The following is a 23,993-nucleotide window of genomic DNA, read 5'->3' on the forward strand; positions in this document are numbered from 1 at the left end:
CCATCTCTTTATTTTCCTAGAATCATCCAGAGGAATCAGTTCCATGATGATGATGATGATGATGATGATACTGACAGTGATGACAGGAGCCTTTCAAGGATTCTGATAAACAGGGAATCAATAAGGGAGGGAATCATTGCAAAATTGCCCCATAAACAGGCTTAAAAGTAAATAACTGCTAAAGTGTTTAATGAAATTGACTAATATTTAACTATTGTTAAAACTTTGTAACACTGAATTTAAAATTTTACTGGGAATTTTCATTCACCCCTAACCATTATTCAACTCTAGGACCAAAATCTAAGGATTTCTATCTTCTAAAAAATTGTCCACTAGGCTTTTAAACACGTGAACTTTTAAAAAGGGTAAGTGCTGGGCTGAAAATATGCAGGATTCATATAATCTCACCAGACACAGTGAATGTGGAAAGACCAAGGAAGAAAAACAAAAAGCCATTCATAACATCTTGAACTTTACGTTGCTCACAGGAGAAAAAGTTAGCCACGTTGAGCGTCACATCAACATGACGCCTGAGTGGGATGGGGAAGCCGATCTTCCTCATCAGAAATTTATGCTGATTTGTTAGATGCCAACACAATTTCCTCATTGGATTTGCTTCTAAAAAGTATGGAAGAGTTTAGGCTCTACCAAGAGCAGACTAAACATTTTCCCCTGCTGTCAGGTCACTGGACTGAATGTCCCCATAAGAAGGACACAATTATGTTTCATAGGGAAGTCTTCCTGAGAAGCAACAGGCTTTTCGAGGACAGAACTGCAGGTCCCCACATGGAGGGCTGGAGGAGGGCTAGAGGGGACCCTGGAAAAAACAGCAGGAGTGAGTTCAGATACTGCTGCTCAGGTTGCCAAAGTCAGCAGTGCTATCTCTAAGGATATGTCATTCTCCCAAAATTTCCATGAGTGAAGGAACCTGTGAACACTAAGCAGGTTTTTAAGACACAGCAGCACATAATTTGCATCACAACTCAATTACAGTATGTTTTGATATTTGGAAAATAATTAGCCCATTGTTCTTTGAAACTGCAGCAGTAGTAATAGAAATAAAAAAGACTGAGCCATCTTGGAGACAACAATCAATAAACAATTCTAAATCTGCAGGATTCCTTGACGATATGCAAGCAATGAGCTAGATGTGTGCTGCAGATACCTCTTACTACAGGGCTTACTCCTGCAAAGCATAGAACTAGTTTTCTCAGCAGACATAGGGAACCAAGTCAAGATTCCTAATCTTGAGAGGTTTACTATATGGCAGGAAAGATCAGACAAGTACATACAGCCAAATATGAATAAATGTAATCAAATATTATGAAATATGAATGGAGCACAGACGAAAGAGAAATTCCTTTCACCTGGGATCAAGAGAGACTTCTTCAGAAAATGTGGCTTTGGAGATGGCCAAAGACATGGGTGGAATTTTGGCAGAACAGGATGTAAGGAATTTAAAAACTGATACTAAAATTCATATAAAAATGCAAAGGATCCCAAATATCCAAAACAACTTTGAACAAGAGACACAAAGTTGTAAGACTTACACTATCTGATTTTCAGACTTTTTTTTATAAAGTTACAGTAATCAGAACGTATGGTGTTGGTGTAAAACAGGAAAATAGAATAATGGAACAGAAGAAAGTTCAGAACTAAACCAGCACTTATATAGACAATTGATTCTCAAAAAGGATGCATTGGAGAAAAGGATTTTTTCAACAATTAGTGCTGGAATTATTAGATAGTGATATGCAAAACAAAAATGAATTTTGATCCACAATCACAAAATATACAAAAATTAACTCACAGTGGATCATAGATCTTAATAGAAAATCTAAAACTATAAAACAGCTAGAAGAAAAAGCATAAGCTTAAACTTTATGACCTTGAGTTTGGCAAATATTTCTTTGCTATGACACCAAAAGTATAATCTATTTTAAAAAGTAACTGATAGAGTGAACTTTACCAAAATGAAGACTCTTCAAAGCTCTTCTAAACACTGAGAAGCAAATTAAAAGACAAGCCATAGACAGAAGCTATTTGCAGATCATATATCTGGTAAAGGTCTCTCTTTGTGTCTGATCCAGAACACAAAGGTTTCAAAACTCAATAATAATTCAAACAACTGAATGAATGAATGAGGCCAGAAAACACACTTCAGTAAAGATATCCAGATGGATAATAAGCATATGAAAAGTGCTGATTAAAGATGCCATTAGTCATTAGAGAAATGCTTTTAAAAACCACAGTGAGATACTAGTGCACAAACATACTAGAATGTATATGATTAGAAAGACTGACCTTACAAATTGCTGGCAAGGAAATAGAGCAACCAGGACTGATACACACCACGAGGAATTTACAATAGCACAACCATTTTGGAAAAATGTTTAACAGTTTCTTTAAAAAAGGTAAACACCTATCTGCCATATAACCCAGACCTTCCTCATCTGATGCTTTAGAAAATAAAAGCATATGTCCATACAAAGACTTGTAACCAAATATTCACTGCAATATTATTTATAATAGCTCAAGTTGTAAATAACCCATGCATCCATCAAGAAGTAAATGAAGAAACAAATGATGGTCTATCCAAACACTGCTCACAATAAAATATTCAGGAAAAACTCAGCACTAAGCAATACTCTGCTATAAGAAAAATAAGCTATTAATACAGCAACACAGATGACTCTCAAAATAATTACACTGAATGAAAGAAGTCAGACAACATAGAGTAGATACTGCATGAATCCATTCATACAACGATCTTCAAAATGCAAACCAGTATGTTGTGATAGAAAACAGATCAATGGTTTCCAGGGGAATAGACGGGGAGGGAGGGAGAGACAACAAAATGCAGAAGAAGTTTTGTGGGTGATGGGTATGTTCACTGTCTTGAATGTGGTCATGGTTTCTTGGGGATATACTTATGTCAAAACGTATTAAGTTGTACACTTTAAATGTGTGAAAATTATTTTGCCAATTATACCTCAAAGCTGTCTTAAGAAAAAAGGCACTTCTGTCTTGACACAACTCAGGGCCTGATTGGAGTGAGATGATCAGTCCCTCAACCTGTCTGCCTAACGGGAAGGTACAAAATCTCTTACGGAAGATAAGATATGGATTTTTCATTTGCAATGTCTGCTATGTAATAAAGAATTTCTAGACATGCAACATGTCAAGACTATATGATGGATAAAATGAGAATAAGAAATATTAGACAAAGGATGCAAACCCCCAGGTGATGTAGGTTCAGAGTTATCAATAAAGGCTATAAAATACTTTTAATATATTCAAGAAAATAAGGAAATGATGGGAGAATATACAACAGGGTCAAGACTTTCACCAGAGAAATATACTGGAATGTATTTTTAAGAAAAATCAAACAGATACTCTAGAACTGAAGCTTTCAACTCTGGAAACAGGTAAACAGAGCTAATTAGGATCCCTTTTAAGTAAAACTTTCAGTAATGCCGGATAAAATACAACAACAAAAGTAACACAGAGCTAACTATGGAGAGAGAAGTTCCCAGGTGACAATACAAAGAGGACACTAAACGCCAAAATGGTAATCTTGTGAGCTGATGCCACCGCACCCTGGAGGGAAGGGGTTTTCATCTGCACATAAATAGGGATACAATGTCCATTTAGGAAAAAGGGTCCATACCAGATGTAGAAGAGTCTTCCTTTATAGAAACCTCTGCATAAGACGAATTGGAAGACTTGCCTCTTCACTGAAAGGGAGACTCAAAGTTCTCCACATGTGCACACAGGAAAGGGGTGAAACAACCGGTTCTCTAGGAAAAAACAAAGTCTCCCTTAAAAAAATCTAATCTCCACGCCCCTGCTTTATATGAATGTGGAATCCAAATTGATACTCCACTTAAGATTCCGGAATTCCCAAACCAAAAAATATAATAATTCAAGGTTCATCATATCACCTGGATCCCTAGGATAAGCAACACAAAATTGTTCTCTAGGGAAAATTTAAAAACCAGGATGTAAGGGACAATCATAGGAAAAAAATTGTACTCACTATAGAGAATCTCCCACAGCTCTACACAGACACAGACACACAACTAAAAACAGAAGGAAATGAGTGCCACAGGGAAGAAAGAGCTAACCGTAAAACACAGGATGATTAATATTCCAGAGCCTAAAATTATGAAACAATCTAAGAGAGAGCATAAAATAAGTATGACTGAATCATTAAAAGATAAATTGAATCTTATATAACATAATGAACAATCAGGACATCATGAAAAAGAAAACAGATTAATTTTTTAAAGAACTAAACAGAACTTATGGAAACAAAATACAGATATCATTTGGTATATAAAATTCAATGTATGGGTTAAGTAACATTTTAATCTTCAATATCTAGGGTGTTCATTAAAATTCAACAGTAATCTCTAAAGTAATTGTTTAAAAAGAGAATAAAAATAAAGAAGTCAAAATGAATAATGCAATATAGGCCGGACACTATTCTAAGTTCTTCATCTATTTTATCACTTAATGCTCACAGTCTTTGAGGTGGATAGTACCACTTTTTGTATATTAAGAAAGTGAGTCTCAAATGGCTTACATATCCTGGTTACATGGTTAGCAAGGGAGGGAACCAAGCCCGGATAGGCTGTCTCTAGACGCCATGCTCTTAACCGTGACTGCGAGGTATATAACAGGCAGGAGAAAAGCAGAGCAAAGCAAATAGAATTCACAAAACAAGATGCCAGAAATAAAACATCATCACTAATCACAATATATTTAGATGAAATAAATAATGAGTTAAAAGATTTACAGAATTCATTTGTTTACCTGAGACAAAGCAGAATTAAAACTTAAAACTGGTTGAAAGCTTAGAAGAATAACAGAAAGAAGTCAAAAGTTAGAGCCAGAAAAATAGACACCTGAGAAATATTAATCAATGGAAATCACTCAAGTCTCCCTCAGGTTCATAGGTACCTGAAAACCACCTTGGCCTGACACTTACCGGCTCTGTGCCTGAGCGAAACTCTCAGTCCCCCGGAATCTTCGTTCACTTACCTGTGAATGTAAGGAATGATCCCTCCTTCCATCTGGCCAATTTGTATTGACTGCTGTGCCATGGGTACTGGTCAAGCCACCTGAGGTCCGTCAGTGAACAAATAAGGATCCTTGTCCCTATAGGACTGTGGAGGAGCAGAACATAAACTACAGTCGTGACAGTCATGTGAAATATATGGTATTCTAGAAGGTGATAGAAATAATATGATCAGGGAGAGGGGATTTCTGGGGCAGAGAAAAGGGGAAGGCAGTTTCCAGTTTAAAATGAGATGGCCAGAGCTGGGCTCACTGAGGACCTTGAGAAGGGGGTGCAAGTTGCTGAGCTCCCTCTAACACAGCACCGCACACTGGGTGACATGAACCACAGAGGCTCACTGTCTCACAGCCCTGGGGGCGGGGAGCCTGCAGGCAGGGTGTCAGCAGGGCAGGCTCCTCCTGAGGGCTGGGAGGGAGAGGCTGGACCAGGCCTCTCCTCTTGGCTTGGAAATGACCGTCTTCTCTCCACATCTCATCACGTCATCTCCCATGTACACGTGTCTCTGTGTCCACATTGCCCCTTTTTATCCGGACACAAGTCATACTGGATTAGGGCCCACCCTAATGACCTCTTCTTAACCAATGACATCTGCAACAACCTTATTTCCAAATGGTGTCATGTTCTGTAGTCCTGGGGTTTAGGACTTCAACATATGAGTTGGACAGAGACCGGCCAGGGCAACAGGCCTGTGGGTGCATGTCTGATGTCCTCAAGGGCCAGCAGGGAGGCCAGTGTGGCTGGACCGGAGTGAGCCAGGGATAAAACCGGAGATGAGCTCAGCTTGGGGAGGGGGAGGAAATCTGTAAGGTCACCATAAGGACTCTCACTTCTTCACTCAGTGAAATGAGAAGCCATTGCAGGATTTTGAGCAGAGAAGATCACACCCAGGGTCTCAATCATGCCTCACTTAGGTGATGAGGATGAAAATATTTAGGATTTTGAGCTGATAATAGTTAGACTACATGTTGGACTTTGATTTGATGGTGTAGTAAATGAGACTCTGGAGGGTGTTGGGATGAGGTGGATGCACTTTGCATGTGGGATGGACAAGAACCAGTGAGGCCAAAGGGAAGAACTCGGTAGAATAATGGCCCCAATATGTCCACGGTCTGATCCCTAGAACCTAGGAATGTCACTGTGCATGGCAAAAGGGACTCTGCAGGTGTGACTGTCAAGGACCTTGGGATGGCAGATCACTGTGGGAAAGCAAACATCATCACGGAGGTCCTTAGTGGTGAGAGGCAGTTTGGTCAGAGACAGAGATGTGATGTGGCAGCAGAAGTCACAGTGACACAGGGCCCTGGGCCAAGGAGTGTGAGCACCTCTGCAGGCTGGGAAAGGTAGTAAGATGAATCTCTCCCAAGAGCCTCAGTGTGGAACGTAGCCTTGGCCACAAGTTGGTTTTAGCCCACTGACATTGACTTTGCATTTCTGCACCCTAGAACAATGAGACAATGGATGTGTGTTACGTTAAGCCACTGAGTATGCGGTCCTTTGTTACAACAGCAATAGGAATAGAGCTCAGGAACCAACATGAACATAAACCCCAGGCTGCCTGCTGTGCCGGCAGGAAGTCCTTTGTCTCTGATCCTGGGGGATTGTCCTGTCTTCTGGCAGCATCCACACACTACCTCATGCTAACCTGGCAGCTTGCAGGGAGTCAAATCTTAACCCTGCACAGTTCTTGATATTTAGTTAATAAAAAATTGGTGTCATCATGGGTATTTTTCCATCTTTTAAATACACTTCAGTCTTCTAATTAAGAGACTGTGTAAATAGATTTCAATCTTAATAATAAATAACTGTGGTTTTATTTGGTTACTTAAATTATGAATAATAATATTCACATTAGTAAAAGTTATTAAAATCAAGATTTTTCAATGAAAATATCAAATTTCTTTTTGCATGAACATGTATTAACTACAAGAAATGTTCCATGCTTTCTTCTACGATTTAGTGTTAGAGTCTTAAAGAATAATATTTTCCTCAAAATATATTATGGGGAGGGTATTACTTTTGGTGGTACAGTTTCTAAATAAAATCTGATGCATGGCTCAGGCCACTGGGAACCTAGAGATGATAGAAATAAGGAGGCATTATAAACAGAACAATTTTTAAAGGAATTAAAAAACTGGATGTGTGAAAACAAAGAATCAGAGAATATTCTGGTGAAATAAAAGTATTTTTCAGCTTAAGCAAGACACTGGGTGAATAAATCTAAAATGAAAAAAACACCCAGAGATTAGCAGCGAGTCATGCATGCAGTGTGACTGATCAAAACCAAGTTGTTTCCAAACCAGTGTGCAGGCTTGATGCCTTCATCAATCAAGTCTGTGTGGCACCAGGCCACCTCGAATAGATGTTGACGAGGTATTTATAAGCTCTTCAACATCCCAGCTCGAAGCCCACACACGAGCCACACGACCATAACCTACACATCTGCAAAATACCCATCATGGTGAATAGCGCTTTTCTTGCTCAGTAGCCGGTGGCAGGGCACTGTGAGCAGACAGAGATACAGGGACACAGGGACACAGAGGCACCTCCCCTTACTCAGCTGATAACCTTCCGTGCATTCCTGGGGACAGGACTGTCATTAAATGCACCATGTATTGATCCTCCTCCTAGGAAAGAAACGACAGGATTGTCCTCAGGTTTGAGCAAGGGTGGCCGGGGGATCTCAGAAGAGCTGTTTCAGCACAACCAATAGAAATATTGGCCACCGGAACCACGAGAGACAAGTCTCCTGCCAACCCGGTAGTCACTTGGGCTCCTGACAAATGCTGGGCTCAGTAAAGGGTTGTGTAGAAGGCACAGACCTGAGGGATGCCCCAGCGAGAGACAGGAGTTAGGGCCTGGTTTATACTGCTCTGGGTGTATCCCAGCCTCATCCGAACACGAAATCAGAAACTTGCAAAACAGCAGAGCTGGGATGGATCACCTATTCCAGACTCCTCTCCTTACAGTTAAAAGGGTGGCAGCCCTGAGAGGCAAAGCAATGTGCTAAAGGCAGAGTGTGGAAGTGGCAGCGCCAGATGAAATGCACCGTGCCAAACCCGTTCAAGGCCACTAACACTGAGTATGGGGCCAAGGTTTCCAACTAGGAGAATGAGACAGTGTAAATACTTTGTTCCCCCCAAAACCCCAAATGTTTTTTAAAGGCACAAAACTCACCTTAACTAGCTCTCTTCTGAGGGGGCTCTCTCCTGTCTCCGTCTTTCTGTCTGTCTCCATTTCTCTCTCTCAGACACAAACACATACAATTTTTTGAAAGGGGAATTCCTGACATACAAAGACAGAATTCACATCTTCAGAAAGACACTTGACAAAGCACGTTTCTCAATTCGTCTTTGTGTGAGGTCTGAGCAACTGGCTTATCTTCTAGAACAATTGGTGGTTACAAAATCAGGAGATCATCTTCCCCAAAGGAAGAATTATGGTCCGTGTTGATGAAGTTGGGGATGTCACATTTCATGAGCCCGTTCGGCTCCTCCTCTGGCCACCTGCTGCATCTGATGGCTTCCTGGAGCCGAACATCCCTGTCAAGGGCTATTGTTGGGATAGCAGATTTGGCCTTGTCCAAGTGGCCCACTTCATTGACGTAGCAGTGAAAGAGGGACCTAGATTCGCCATTGCCCTGTCAGAGAACACCTTGGGCACCAGCGGTCTTCCAAAGTCTGACACAAAGCTGTTCAGTTCAGTCTGAATCTCTTGTCGGGAGACTCTGCATTGCTATAAAGAAAACCAAAATAAAAGATCGCTCACACTCTAGCTCGGTGACCTGAAGAATCATAGTTTTTGCCATCTACTGAGAGCAAGTCCCTGCACAGAGCATGCTGACAAGCACTGGAAGTGAGAGACATCACTTCTGAACACATACAATTAAACCCAAGGCAAAAGTCTCAAGTGAGGGACCTTGGACCATCATGAAAAGACATCGTTCCTTGAGAATCCTCAGTATTGCTGAATCGCACACCAGTGTTTCTCATTGGAACACTCAGATCATCTTCATCAGAATTAGTTAAATTGCTTTATAAAATGCAGGATTCTGGTGTGCAGACCCTCAGCGTCTCCATAGGTAGGGACCTGTAGTCTGTATTTTTAGAGCAGCCGAGATCACTGAACACGCTCAGGTTTAGCACCGCGGTCTACATCGTGTCACATGAGCATCAACAATGCTGTCTCACGGGGTAGGCGGGTTGCCATGTGTGTCAGGGTGCTGTCCTACCCACGAGACTCCCCTGATTCTCAGAACAGACAATGCTGCCCCACTGGGCAAAAAATACCACCATTTCACAATGCATACGCAGGGCGCCCTACTGACAGATACAATCAGTGATGGGAGAGGGGACAAAACTCATGTTCCTGATCCCTTGTTTCACTTACTATGGGACAAATGATCAATTCAAGGGTAATAAATCAGTGAATGAGTGAATAACATGACTCTCGTTAGTCCCACGAGTGCCTGGAAGAGCGAGCCTGGGCACACTGAGAAACATAACAGCCCATCTACTTAATTGTCATCCTCCCCAGATTTGTGTAAAGGTTACTTCCACCCAGGCAGTGACTCCTGAAGGGCAAGAATCATGCCTGAACACACTCTCAAATCCAGAACAGAACCTGACATCAATTAGGCTCTGGAGTCTGTGTTTAGCGAGTGTGGAATCGCAGCGATTCCAGCTCTTACACCTTGCCTTCCCATCCCGCCCCTCACGATATGGCCCTTAAGACCAGCTCTCCCGGGGCTGCGGCCACGGAACCCATTTACAGGACTGGAAGAATCTGATCATGTAAACCACCCCCCAGATTATCATCAAGAGTCACCTGCATTTCAGGGATCAGTAATCCCAGAAGCTTTGCAGTTCAGGCAGCTGAGGGATTTTTATATCAGCTCTGTCTTCTACTGTGACTGCCTGGGTGACATCAGACAAGGAATTCTCAAAAGCCTGAGCTTTTCCTTTCAGGAATAATCTACTTAACAAATCTCATTGACCATTTAACAAATGTGATGTGAAGATCAATGATTTACACAGGAGTACAACATTCATTAGGTCGTGGATTTTGAATCTGAGAAAAATCATTTGAGAAAGATTGACAGAATGTAGCTTTAATGCAAATTTAAGTATTCTTACCTTTCAGTAAATCATCTTCTTCCCCTACTTATCACTTCACCCAAGTTTAAAAGATGTTTGAGAACAGGCATGATTGTGCCAGCAATCTGTGACCCAATAACCTAAAATGTCACCTAGGAAAAAGAGGGGAGTAACTCATATTTTAAAAGCATGGTGAGGACAGCAGGGCCACCCCCCAACTCCACACTAAGAAGTTCTGAGTAATAGCTTTCCTGCCTGCCTTGGGTATCAGCTGATGTGAAAACCCACCCAGAAAACTCACTGTCCAGCAGCTCTTCCGTAACACAGGCTACACTTTCTCAGGATTAAGAATTGGGTCAAGTAACCCCTTCGCTGAAGAATAAAGACAAAGGAGAACAAGAGAGTTCTTCCCCTCCCCAGGGGAGAGCCCAGAACTTGGGCTGCATGCACTGTGTCCACCTCCCAGGAGAAGGATAAACTGGAGAAGGACATCCTGTGAAAATAGGGCAGCAAAGGTAGAGATGGGAACAAATAGACCAGCTGGCCTGGGACAGCCCCCTCCGTCGCTGCCTTGGCGGCTGCCTCCGCCCCCTCAGCACATCCTGCCCATCTCAGGTGGCTAAGCTGTCAGGGAAACTGTGCTTTGCGACCTGGGGCAACAGAGGCTGCCCCCAGGCCAAGCTGCTGGGGAGATGGGAGCTAAACCACCAGCTCCCAAGTTGCAGGCTCCATACCTTTGACATCACCCCGCCACCCCCACACCTTAACACACCCCCGGGGCAATATGACCCTGAGAATTGTGACCTGGGAACGAGGGGTGGCAGAGGCCGCCCCTATGTCAGGCCTCCAGAGATGGGAGGTTATCCTCCAGCTCACAATAGGCAGCACCCCTCTCCTTCCCACCCCCTGATCTCACCGTGCCCACCTCCCAGGAGCAACTTGACCTGGTGTAGTGTGTCAGGCGAATCTTGGGCGGGAGAGGCCGTCCCCAGGCCAGGTCAGGGGAAAGGAGAAGAAGTGGCCTCATTAGGCAGCTGCGACGGCCGGCTGCCCCTGCCCCTCGACCTCATCGCGTGCACCTCCCAGGGGCAAGCTGACCTGGAGACGGGCATCCGGCTTCTTGGGCAGCAGAGGACGCCCCCAGGTTTGGCCATGGGGAAGAGGGGAGCAAATTGACAAGCTCCGCGGTGCAGGTCCTCTACCCCCGCCGTCGCAACCCTCGCACTTTAAAGGCACCGCCCAGGGCGCCCCTCCCCAGCAGGCTGAATGGGACAGGTGTGTCTGGTGATCTGGGGCAGGAGAGTCCACTCCCACACCAGGCCATCGGGGAGACGGGAGCCAATCCACCAACTCCCCAAGGCATCCCCATCCCCCCGCATCAGCCACCGCTCCTGCCCCCTGACCTCACGGTGGCCGCCTCTAGGGAGCAGGCTGACCTGGAGATGGACGTCCGGCGAACTTGGGGCAACAGGGACTGCCCCAGGGCAAACCATGAGGGGAAATGGGAGCAAATGGACCAGCTTCATGGGAAAACCCGCCGCTGCTTCCACCACCCCCAACGTACCACGCCCAACTCCCGGGGTCAGGCTGACTAGGATACACATGTCCCGTAACCCATGGCAACAGAGACCACCCCCAGGACAAGCCGCGGGGAAGATGGGAGCAAATGGTCCCTCTTCCCCGTTGCAGGACCCCGACAACTGCCACCACTGCACCTTGACTACCCTGCCTCCTGCCCCCAGTTAGCTAAGTGGGACAGGGGTGTCCCGGAACCTGGGGCAGCAGAGGCCGCCTGCAGGCCATTCGGTGCAGACATGGAGCTAATCCACAAGCTACCCCAGAGCAGCATCCCTTTCCCCGCAGCCACCAACTTACAAGGTCCCTGACCGCACCGCATCCATCTCCCAGGAGCAAGCTCACCTGGAGTCGGACCTCAGGCAAATCTCCGGCGGCAGAGGTCGCCCCCAGGCCAGGCCGAGGGGGAGAGAAGAAATGGAGCAGCTGCCTGGAACGGACCCCTCCCCCTGGCGCCGCTGTCCCCGCCTCCCAGGAGCAAGCTCACCTGGAGACCGACGTCCCGCCTCTAGGGCAGCGGAGACCGCCCCCAGGCTCCACTGCAGGGGAGAGCGGAGCAAATTGACCGGCTCCCCCGCGGCAGCCCCCTTACCCCCGTGGGCCCCGCACCTAAATGACACCGCGTCCACTCCCCACTCAGCAAGCTGAGTGGGACAGGTGTGTCCGGCGACCTGGGGCAGCAGAGGCCGCTCCCAGGCCCGGCAGCCGGGACAAGGCAGCTATTCCACCAGTTCGCCAGGGGCAGCCCCGCTCCGCCCCCCTGCCGCTGTCGCCGCCCCCTGACCTAACCGCCCCACCTCCCAGGAGCAAGCTTACCTGGAGTCCAATATCTGGCGAATCTCCGGCGGCCAATGCCCCCCCAGGCCAGGCTGCAGGGAAGAGAAGAAATTGACCGGCTTGCCCGGGCAGCCTCCCACCAACTGCCGCCGCCGCAGCCGCCACCTCCGCCGCCACAAACCATTGCACAAGCCTCCCGGGGTAAGGCTGACTGCGAGGATGTGCACTTGCCTTCTGATCCTGGCCACGTGCCTGAGAATCTCCCTGCACCCCTACACTCCCTGTACCTCTGCAACCCTGCCACTCTCTGCACTTCTGCACTGCCTGCACCCCCGCATCCCCTGAACTGCCTGCACCCCCCAAAGCCCCTGCACCCCTGCCACCACTTACACCTTTGCACTGCGTACACTCCTGCACCCCTGCTTGTCCCACACACCACTTCTTGGGCCTGTGGCAGAATCTCTGCTGTTAGACCAATGCACAGCGACTCACATCTTTGTCAGTATATGATGCATCAGTGGACGTCTGGGGTTGGCTGCAGGAAGGTACATGTTCCCGGTCACTAGCCTGGGCCACTAGGGTGATCTCTGTGAGGTCACCCAGGACGGGCTCAGAGATGCTGTTCTCTGGGAAGAGAGGAGTTGAAACCGGTCTTGAGGGCAGAGCTGTGCTCACCAGGCCGTCCACGCTTCATGTTTTACACAGGGCTTCGGAGAAGTGAAATGGATACGGCCAAGTAAGACCGGCCTGCTGTGCGCCCACCTCAGTCCTGGGCTCTGAGGCAGAACGACTGGCTCCCACCCTCAGGGCCAAGTTTGGGCACCTGAATGGCCCCTTGGAGGCATCCTATCAGTTCTCAGGAAGAAGTCTGGCTGCTTCCACCCCATGGCCCTCCCTCCCACTGTGCTGGCCTCAGGAAGTTTCCTTATTTGGGGAAGAAGGCAGCCCACCCCCTACCCCACCCCTCACCTTTCTCTAACCCAGGCTGGTGCTTTCTCTGCCCTTCAGAGTCTGGAAAGCCATTTCTCTTCAGGTATGTCCCTTCTGAGATGGACTTGCTTCCACTCAATTCTAGGCGAGGATGCACCATGGAATGCACTGGGTAAGAGAACCAAAATAAATAGTTTCTTCTGTGAGGTTTTCTGTTTATCTACTGGGGCTGGGCTGTGTGTAGTTTGCTACAGCTATTCGTGCGAGAGGCTAAAGCCACCGTGTGTCCTTGTTTTCATCTCCCCGCTGTCTTTGGTTTTTCCCTAGACACTCCTGAGACATTTACTTCTTTTAATTTTATTCCTGTTATTACACAGGGGCCCTACTGACATGGAGGTGAGGTGTTGGGGGAGCGCGACAGATTAGGGAATCTGCAGTCCTGTGATTAATTCTCATTGAGCCTGTGCCCTGAGCTGTGACCTCCACAAGTGTGTCTCTTTCCCCCACCCCAATTTGGGTGACACAGAAGGTATTTCCCTTCCCCCAGGTAGGTTAGGCTCTGGTAAAATATTTTCTCATTAAACAAAACAAAACAAAACTAAACACAAACCCCCACAATGGAAGAGAATGTTCTGGGTGTATTTCAATAGAGCTATTATTTCCTTTCCTGGCAGGAAGCATGAGGAGTTTTCCTATGATCTTCACTCTGAGAACAGGGCACAGTCCTGGAGGTAAAATGCATGAAAAAGAGCATGGGGCCCCTCTGACTGGCCCCCTGGAGTTGTCACACTCAGGTTTCCCCTCGCTGAGCCTCCAGCTGGCCTCAGGGACCTGTTAAATCTGCCTTCCCCCGGGGTTCTTACAAAAGCGGGTTCTGCCCTGGGAGCTGTGACTCTCCAAGCCTGCCTGGTTGCCTCTCTGGGTTGGGAGCAGCTTTCCCCCTCAGTTTTCTTGTGGATCTAAGAAGAGCAGTGGGTTTTCAGCTCCCTCAGCTTTGGTATTGTTTTCAGGACAAAAGGAGCAACTGCTGAGCTCCTCACAAGCTGGACCAGAGGCTGGAAGCTTCCCTTCCTCTGCCTCCGTGCAGACAATCAGTGGCTGTGGTTCTAGCCGAGTTTCTGAAATTGTGGATTTAAACATACACATCCCAGCCCCTACAGGAGCACACAGTCCCATAAATCCCTACAACTTCCACTGGTAACTACGGAGCTGATAAGGATACGGGTTTCGGGGCTGCAGACGCCTGACTGCAAGACTTTCTCCGTGGCCTATTAACGTGGTTGCTCTGGGCCTTGTCTGAAGTGGCTTGCTTACTGCACCTGCTACATGGGAAATATAAAATAAGTACTAGAACCTCCACTTTTTGTCCCTCTTGGGCCTTCCAACCTAAAAAGTAATAAGTGAACTCAGACGGCCTAGTCACCACAATGAGGTCTGTCCAGCCTGGCTCTCCTGAGTGACGGGCACTGACTTGCACATTAACTAGGAAAAGTAGGGGACCCACCTTCCTCTAACTGGGCCTCTCCCCACACCAGGCACGCTCCCAGCTGAGACGGGGCCAACTCCCCCATTGAGGTGTGTGCTGGTGGCTTCAGTGTGACCTGGCCCTGCTGGGACATGAACCTGCAGTGACGTGGATGGTCAGGAGGAGGGGGGTCCCTGCTGGGGCAGCAGGGGGCCCGGTAGCACCCTGCCTAGCTTTGTGCCTGGTGCTCCTCAACATCGCCTACGGCCCCAGGGTCAGCTCTGGTCCGGGCCACTCCATGCACCCTCCCAGTATGTTTTCATTAAGTCCCTTTTTGCTTTTATCAGCCAGAGGTGGCTTCTGTTGCTTGTTCAGTGAAACAGTGCATCAGGAAGCCAGACTATTTCTAAGATCAGTAAAATACCAACTTCGGTCAGCTCGCCTGGCAGACCATGCAACACAAATTCCCGCACAGGTCTGTGCAAACGGCTTACGTGAAGGGTCCTCAACATCTATCTTCAGAGATACAGAAGATGGTGGTTCAGGTAAAACCTCAGGGAGGGATTGAGTAATCCAAAGCTGATTGGTTTCAAAGACTAACCGGTCGGACCAGACCCCTGAGCTGTGGTCAGAAGCCTGGCTCAATGTCACTCAGACTCAACGCTCTAAGTGTCCAGTGGGGCCTGTTCTGTTCCCCTTACAGGCTCTCGTTGGGGAGTCACTGTAGCCCCTTACACTCAGCAGGGAATCCAGCCCTATTAGCCCCCACCCTGAGGGTTCCATGACACAAATCTCGGGAGTGTTTAATTTTCATCTTTGTTTAGGAGGATGGAGGTGGGGCAAGAGGAGACATAAATTCACACTTAGTGACACCAAGTCACAGCCAGTACCCACTCCTCGGAGAGCTATGTGCTCCCACAGTGGTGGCTGGGGGGCTGGGCAGAGCCCCTCCGCTGGTCACAGAGGGACTCACTCCTCTGACTACAACTGATGGGTTGGACAACCAATCCAGAGGGGACAGAGCATCTTTCCCGGGAATTTGGAACTGACACACAGAAATTAATTTCACTCATCTGGGGATTGGGAGGAGGGTGGGAATCAAATGAAACCAGAGCAGGAGAGAAAGTTACAAGTGAATGAGAGAGAGACAGAGAGACTGAGCTTGTGAGAGCAAATAGTGGAAAGGAAGGATAAAAATCAGGGGAAAGAGGAATTCCAGCTCCTGGCTGTCTAGTGTGTCCCAGCCCATCAACGAACCTGCGGGATGGTTAACATCATTCCAGTTCTGCAGATTAGGAAACAGGCTGAAAGAGACGGGGTTGGCTTCGGGTGCACAGTTAATTTAAGTGCCACTGGACCCCTCACTTCCCACTTCCTGAAGGCACCATGATCCTCACAGGAACCCTGCTTTCCTGACAGCCCAGCACCCTGATCAAAGGGACCCTGCGGGAGTGGGAACCTCTCTGAGTGTGGAGAGTTCCCTGCACCGAGATTCCATGCATCAGCCGGCTCCCGCTCACCCCAGGGTAACGTCTCCCCAGCTGTGCAGTCTCCTGGCCCTCTTCCCTCCCTGCTAGGCACTCCGGTTCTTACCACCGAGTGTACTGCAGGAATTCAGCCACAGGGATGCCCAAAGCAACACGATCCCACCGGCTGTAAAAACGGCAGACTCCCAGCCCCACCTGTGCTCCATGGGGATAGTAGGTGTCCTCACCTTTCATGTATCTAAGGCAAGCTGTTTCTTCAGCTGGAGGCTATAGAGAAAAATAAAATGTCCAAAGTATCATTCAGTGAGGAATTCCTCCAAGGACATGACTCCAGAGTCTACAACCAGTAGTGCTGGCCGCTCCTACCCCCGGAATTTGTGTGAGGTGGATTATTGATCAGCACAATCGCTGGTGGCCCAGCTCCTGTGCTTGGCTGCCCAGAGGGGGCTGGGGGAATGGGTAAGGCCAGGGGACTCAGGAAGAGCACAGAGGACCTGGCCTCTCCCCTCCGCACTTGTAAACCCCCAAATCTCAAGGCATCGGACAGAGTGCAGCCACCACAATAATGATGCTCCCATCTCTTCACTCACTCCTGTCGGTTCACCTACGTGCTGAGCATCCACTGGGTCACAGGACATGACACACAGAATGGCCGATGGGACAGGCTTGGTATTTCCCCCTGGATCCTGTTCAATCTGATGGAAGAATGATCACTCATAAATGGTTTCTCAAAAGGATACATAGACAGAAGACAAACTGCAGAGTGAATCAAATTTTAAAATATAAATGAAGATCCCCCAGTCTCCCCACCTAAGGTTAACATCATAAAGAAAATAGATCTTTCCTTTGATCACCAAGGAAGTGGTCACCCACTCTCAGGAGGAAAGGAGAGTTATTCTTTCAGCAGGACACAGAAGTGCTCCATCGGATTGGACCAGGACCTCTGCATTCATTCAGCAAATCTGTATAAGCTACTACTACATATGGGAATCTAGTAACTATACCCATTCCCAAGGGTCTTGGGCTTTATTAGTCAACAAAATAGACACGACTCCCCATCACTGGGGGCTCAGAGTTTTAGCAGAGGAAACAGGCAGCATGTTGGGGGTAGCAAGAGCTTGGGGAAAATAAGAGTGATATGAGCAAACTCAGGTGATGGTGGTGGGGTGCAAGGCAGGTAGGAGGGAATAAGGCAATCCTGGGAGATCTCACGGAGTAATGAACTTGAAGCAGCATAGATCCGGAGGAAGAAGGAAGAGCCAGAGCCAGAGGCCCCCAGAGTGATGGGGAGAGTGTCCGCGGAGAGGCAGAGCACGCCGGGTCCTGGAAGACTTTGGGACGACTTTGGTTCCTAATGGAATGGTGACCCTTTTAGTGAGTTTTGATGGGATGGGTGATGTCCAATTTATGCTTTTGTTTTGGTTATTTTTGGGGGGAGGGTAATTTATTTATTTTAGTGAAGGTGCTGTGGTTTGAACCCAGGATCTCATGCATGCTAAGCATGCGCTCTATCACTGAGCTACACCCACCCCCTCAATGTATGCTTTTATAGGCTCCCTCTGACTCTGTGTGGATGAGGTTGTAGAAAAGCAAAGATGGAAGAAGGAGGCTATTTGATGTCCAAGAAGGGGCTGAAGGTGGCTTCTAGGAGGGTGGGGAACAGGTAGTAGGTGGTTAATGAAGACAGAGTAGCCAGAATTTTCTAACAAGCTGGATTTGCTGTGTGTGTGTGTGTGTCTGTGTGTGTGTGTAAGAGAAAGAAAGAGATAGAATATTGTTCCAACATCTGGACCTGTAAAATGGGATGAATGTCCTCTCCATCCACAGGGGATGGGAAAAGGTGGGGCTGAGCAGGTGGAAAGGGGCTGGAATCAGCTCAGTTCTTCAATGTCATGGTTAAGGATTCTATTAGATATTGCCACAGAAATGCCTAATAATTAGAGGAGTCTTGGTTTTTTCCTTTCTTTTTAACATTAAAAAATACAATTTAAATGTATTAATTTTATTATGTGAATGAATTTGGAATTTTATTTCATGCCAATGTATATGTTATAATAGCCAAGTGGAAAATATATCAGAAAAGGGGAGAAATGAGGGCTTTCACATAAACTGAGTGTCCATAACGTAGGTAAAATTTCAATAAAACCAGTCTTCAGTGTGAAAACCTCATTTCGGTGTTACATAAAAATAAATGAAAAAGACTATGTTGATATACCATTATTTCATATTACATAGTAGCCCCAATCAAACACACTGTTTATCTATGAGGCTTGTAGAAATACTATTCACTTTATTGACATAAATACAGAAATGCAGAAAGTTTCTAAGGTAGAATAAGCATCTTAGTGGAAATAATAGAGATCTGAGCATTTTACATGATATGTATGGACTGATTCAAAATTTGGAAAAGTACTTTACACAGTAGAACATATGTATGAATGTGAAAGGAAGATGAATGAAAGAAAAAGAATATGAGTATCAGGGAGAGAGTTCCAAATGGAAAGGGCAAATCAGGGAGATTGGACAAATCGAGAAATTCATGGCATGTCAATTTCCAAGTCTGGTTGCTTCCACCAGAAGTATAGCAGAGAGATAGAGGAGAGACCAAAGACCCAACTCCGGGGCACATTCGCAGTAAATGTTTGGAAAAAAGAGGAGACGTTGGTAAAAGACCAGCCAGTGAATCGAAAGCAGAGCGATGGGCTGGGGGCCAAGTAAAGCAGAAACACGGGGGAGGAGGGATGGAAGAGCTGGGTCAAATGCTGCCAAAGGGCCACGCATGATGAAGCCTAAAAACTGACCACTAAATTTAGCAACGTGTGGTCACTGATGGCCTTGACAGAGCAGTTTCCATAGAGCGAGGGATCAGGGGAAAAGCTAGAGTGGGTGCAAAAGGGGATGGCTCAAGAGAATATGCAGACAGTGAGTTTAAACTTCTCATTAAAGATTTGCTGCAAAGACATGGGGTGGCAATTTGTGGGGACGAATTAGGGTAAAGGAGTGCTGTTTGTTTCTTTTAAGAGGATGGACTTTTATATACTGATGGGAGCCAACTAGCAGGAGAACAAAATAGATGAGGTAGTGACAGAGAGGATGGATGTGGGAGTGACAGCCCGGAGAAGATTGGATGGATGGCCCCCCTGGCGACTTTTGGATGATCTGGCTTTCGATGTCACCTGTAATAAGAGGTGGTGCAGCGAGAGTGAGGTCACAGGCATCAGAAGGCGAGCGGATGTGCTAGGAGTTGCTGGTGAAAGTTCTCTTCTGTTGGCTTCATTTTGTTTGGTCAAAGTAGAAAAGTAAACTTACCAGCTGAGGAACGAGGAGGAAGAGTTATTGGAGTCATGAGCAGAAGATACGAAAGAGCCTTCAGGGACAATGAGACAATGAAAAGAGCAGGGGGAGACGGGGGGAGTGTGCTCTCAGAAAGTTACATTTTATCTTTGAGGTCCCCAATTGTTGGATGTGTGATTGTCCTTCCTGCTGTCTATGAAATAAAAATTGATTATGGTTCAGGGAAAATGCTATTTCATTCTAAGAGGCTGCCTGATTCTCAGGAATGGTCATCTTAAACTGCAAACATTAAAAAATGTTGAAAAGAAGAACTTGTGTACCCAATGACCCACTATTTTCTATAAATTTGGTTGCTATTTAGTTCTCCTATCAATACCACAGAACCGATACTGCCTAGGATGGAGATACATTGATGCTTAAATGGAAATGAAATCTGTATCTTTTTCCTAAACTCCATGGCTTCCTTAACATCCCATGCCCCTTGGAATTTATGGGTGTCTGATATAAGAAATGAGAAAGAGTTTGAGAAAATCCCGGCTCAGAATTACACAGCACAACCTCAGCTCAGAAGTATACAGCCGTAAAAATGTTTAGAAGCAAAACTCCATAAGTACTCTTAAAGAATTTTGCAAACCTGGGCCTGCCCAGATGTTTCCAAACTGGAAAGGTACTCCAATCACTTGACCGGTACGGGAACCAGAGGCTGGTAACCTTTTCTGTAAAAGCCAGAGAGTAAATATTTTCAGTTTTGCAGATCATTTTGTTGTAACCATGCAGGTCTGCAATAAGAAAGCGAAGAGCACTGGGAGACACGAAACAAATGGGCATGCCCAAACCCTCCCTTCCACTCAGGGCAGCTTCTCTGTGGTGGGGAGCTTTGCCACAATGACTTGTTTCTTTGTTTCCATTGGTTTCTTTGTTTCCACCTTACTGCTCAAACTCAGAACTTCAAGTGAGCCTGGTCCTTCAGCATCCATGCAGAGAGATGGCTGAGTGGGGGTGGGGACCCCACCTGACAGAGAAGAGGGATGGTTTGTCACCATGACATGAGACAATCACACCTTCCGGGGTGAAAGGGAACAAAGATAAGGGAGGAGAACAGCATTGGGATCCCTGGGTCACCTGCCAGGGTTGCTTTCCGTCCACGGCCACCCTGGGGGCCTGGGTTTTGTTGGAACTCAGCTACAGTGATTAGGCTGAGGGGACTCAGGATAAACGACCCTCCGTCTCCACACCGGGTTCCAAAAGCAGCCTCTCTAAGTCTACCCTCTGAATTTCTGGAACTCAGCTGGAAGAATACATGATCAGACCAGACCCAGAGCCCAAGCCAAACACGACAGGGGTCACGTGGGGTTGTAACCCCGTGCTCAGCGGTCGGGGTCTCCTTGCAAATCTGCAGAAATCCCTGTTCTACCTCATTCCTGGGAGAAACACCACATCTCCTCCTGCTCTGTCTGTTCTTCTCTTGAGGCTATTTTAATGGAGGGATGCAGTGTCCTTGAACCTGACCCTCCAAACTTACATAAGCAGCCTGTTCAATAAAACAAATTATGCACTTTTTTCACATTTGCCAGTTTTTTGATTCCAGAAAGGCTGCGGGACTCTTTCTCACTGTCTCCTGTGCCCCCACCACTTGGTGGCCCTCTCCTCATGGAAACACGATTTGCCACAACTGCATCCTGCCTCCCAGCTTGTCAGAGGGGAGTGACCCACAAAGACACAGGTGTTTGTGAGGATCCTGTCCCCCAGCAGAAAGCCTACTCCTGGAGCCACGGACAGGGATCTGGCATCCTGAGCCGCTCAGCTCTAATTCAAAGCCTAAAGTGGGGACCCCGAACATTGCTGAATGAATTTCTGAGTCACCTGGGCTGAAGGGGCCTCATATTTCTTTCCAGGAATGGATGTAGTGCAGCCTCCATTTTCAGGGCTGACATTCATGAAGGATCTAGATCCCCCCCCCGCACCCGAGGAAGGAGAGGCCCTTCCATACCACTGATTAGAAACCCAGCCCAGGGGAGTTTCGAAGCACCACATTGCTGTCAGGTCCAGCATCCCTGCAGAGTGGCCCCTGCCCTTGAATGAGCCCCTTCCCTGGGCCTTCCCTGCCCTGACATAACCACACCCCAGGTGGTGCTGGGGAAGGCAGGGAGTGCAGTGAGGCGTGGGGGGAGCAGAGCCCCTTGCTCTGGAGTGTGGGTTCTTGGGGAGACCACAGAGCAAGGCACACACCACCCCCACCCTATACCCCAAACTCTTAGCCCCGCCAAAACAGGAGCCCCTCTGCACCCTCTCACCGTGGCTCTCCTGTGAGACCGCACATAACCCGGCATCTGGCACCCCTGCCCTACCTCCCCTCTTGGGACAGACACTGTCTTCTTGGAAACTGCCCAACAGAGCGAACCCAAGGCCGGCAGCAGGCCTGGCGGATCTGCACTTCAGGTGCCCTACCTGGCCAGCCGTGCGTGCCTGGGCTCAGTCCTCTATCTTGCACACCGGCAGCCTGGGTCCACGTCCGGTGCAAGAGGAGGCCGCGGAGTCCAGGCTGATCCCCACACACGGACAGGAGAGGGTGCTCCCGCCCCGCTGCCCCGCTGCCCCGCTGCCCCGCCCACTGGTGGCAGCACCGCCCCAGCCTCAGGCCGGCGCCACCAGCAGGTCAGGACTTCTGCGAGGCCCCGCCCTCCCCGGCCCCGCCCAGCTGCCCATTAAACCTCCCCTCACCCCCGTCCTGGCTGCGCCCTGGCTCCCATTGGCTCCGCAAGTTCTGCCCTCGCACATCTAGTCTCGGGAGGACGCAGACGCAATTGCTAGGGGAGGGCCCCGCGGCATTGCCATGGTTACAGTCGCCGCGCTCAGCGCGGGCCGGCGTGCGCTTCTGGGGCGGGTAGCGGGCTCCGGAAGTGTGTAGCTTCCAGGGACCATGGCGGTGCTTGCTGCGGGGGATGGCGGCTTGCTCGGCCGGGCGACTAGTTCTGGCTTGGTCAGAACATCCTGTCTGGGGCGGCGTCCCACAAATGGTAAACGTACGTCCGCGCTGTCGGCGGGGCCGGTGGACATGAACCGGGGTGGGATCGGGGTTGGGGTGGTGGCCGGGGAGGGCTGTGGTGCCGGGAAGCGTTTTGGGGTGGGGCGGGGCAGGGCTTGGGCACAGACTCAAGCTTTCCTCCCCCTCAGGCCCTGGGTCTGGGGCCGCGAGTCTGGGTCGCCCTTGGTGGCCGCGGCCTCCCAGGATCCCCCGGGAAGGGCAGGCGGAGGACCCATCTTAGATGAAGCGGGGCCTTACCCTGGTTTTGAAGAGCCCCAGAATCAGATGTTGGAATGGGGTGGTTTATCAGCCTTGTTTATCTGCAGGGAAATTTCAGTTCCATCCAAATATTGTTTCCTTCAGTCAACCTCAGGAATAAGACACAAGGATGAGTGCCGATAAGCAGTTATCTAGGGCTTGACTCAAAATAGACTGTGCAGGGTGTAGGGATGGTAGATGGGACCCTCTCTCTTGAAGTTAGCAGTATTCTGGGATTAGAAGCCCCAGCTGAGGATTACATCCTCATTTGCAATAATGGAGGTTGTGAGAAACACACAGAGAAGGGAGGGGTGTGGTGGCGGTAACTCATTACAGAATCCAGGACCCTTGCCTGGCTCTAGTGTAGAAGAGTCTCACCTAGGATAGGGCAGCAATTATCAAAGTGTATCTAAGGCCACTGAGGTGTAAGACCATTTTCATAGAAACGCCGGTATGTCACCTGCCTTTTGCACTCTCTTGCACTCCCGAGTTCCTGTGGGGTTTTCCAGGGAAAACCTGGCCTGTGATATCACAAAACAGGGAATGCAGAGACAGATAGGAGAATTCAGCTCTCACCAGTCCAAAAGAGATTTGCAGAAGTTAAAATCACTGCTATTCTTCTCACTAATGATTTTTGTTTTGAAAAATAGAATTATATTTTGTTTAAGAGTATTAATGGTAACATATAGTAGATTGTTAATATTTTTAAGTGAATTCATACACTTTTTCTAACTTCTTATTCAACTTCTAACACAGGAAATATTGATAGATTTAACTCACATAAATAGCAGCCTTTTGGAGTTCTCAGTAATTGTTAAGAGTGTATAGGGTTCTGTAGAACAAGAAGTTTGAGAGCCCCTGGAGAACTGTGCTCAGGTGCTAGTCAGGTGCTTAGCGGTGTTAGACGGATGCCAAGATGTCTTCCGCAACTGCTCCCGGACTTGAAGTAATTGGCCACATGGAGATGGGTGGGCAGTGCCTCCACTTTACAAACCAGAAGCTGCTG

General features: G+C 47.7%; 2 long non-coding RNA genes across 3 annotated transcripts; both read right to left on the reverse strand.

The window, feature by feature from the left end:
• Nucleotides 1–3,362: 3,362 nt before the first annotated feature.
• LOC141575112 (uncharacterized) lies at nt 3,363–11,033 on the reverse strand. Of its 2 annotated transcripts, XR_012502466.1 has the most exons (4): nt 10,216–11,033; nt 8,258–8,815; nt 5,047–5,171; nt 3,363–3,800 (listed from the first exon to the last, which is right to left on the reverse strand). It is a non-coding gene; the product is annotated as an uncharacterized LOC141575112 (long non-coding RNA). The 2 variants fall into 2 exon arrangements; XR_012502467.1 differs by lacking the exons at nt 3,363–3,800; nt 5,047–5,171 and adding an exon at nt 6,874–7,707.
• Nucleotides 11,034–16,542: 5,509 nt separating this feature from the next.
• On the reverse strand, nt 16,543–22,270 carry LOC141575070 (uncharacterized). Its single transcript, XR_012502349.1, has 4 exons — nt 22,153–22,270; nt 20,339–20,420; nt 17,019–17,105; nt 16,543–16,677 (listed from the first exon to the last, which is right to left on the reverse strand). It is a non-coding gene; the product is annotated as an uncharacterized LOC141575070 (long non-coding RNA).
• Between the last annotated feature and the right edge of the window lie 1,723 nt (nt 22,271–23,993).

Source organism: Camelus bactrianus, chromosome 26 (genome assembly GCF_048773025.1).
Source record: "Camelus bactrianus isolate YW-2024 breed Bactrian camel chromosome 26, ASM4877302v1, whole genome shotgun sequence".
NCBI classification, from domain to species: domain Eukaryota; kingdom Metazoa; phylum Chordata; class Mammalia; order Artiodactyla; family Camelidae; genus Camelus; species Camelus bactrianus.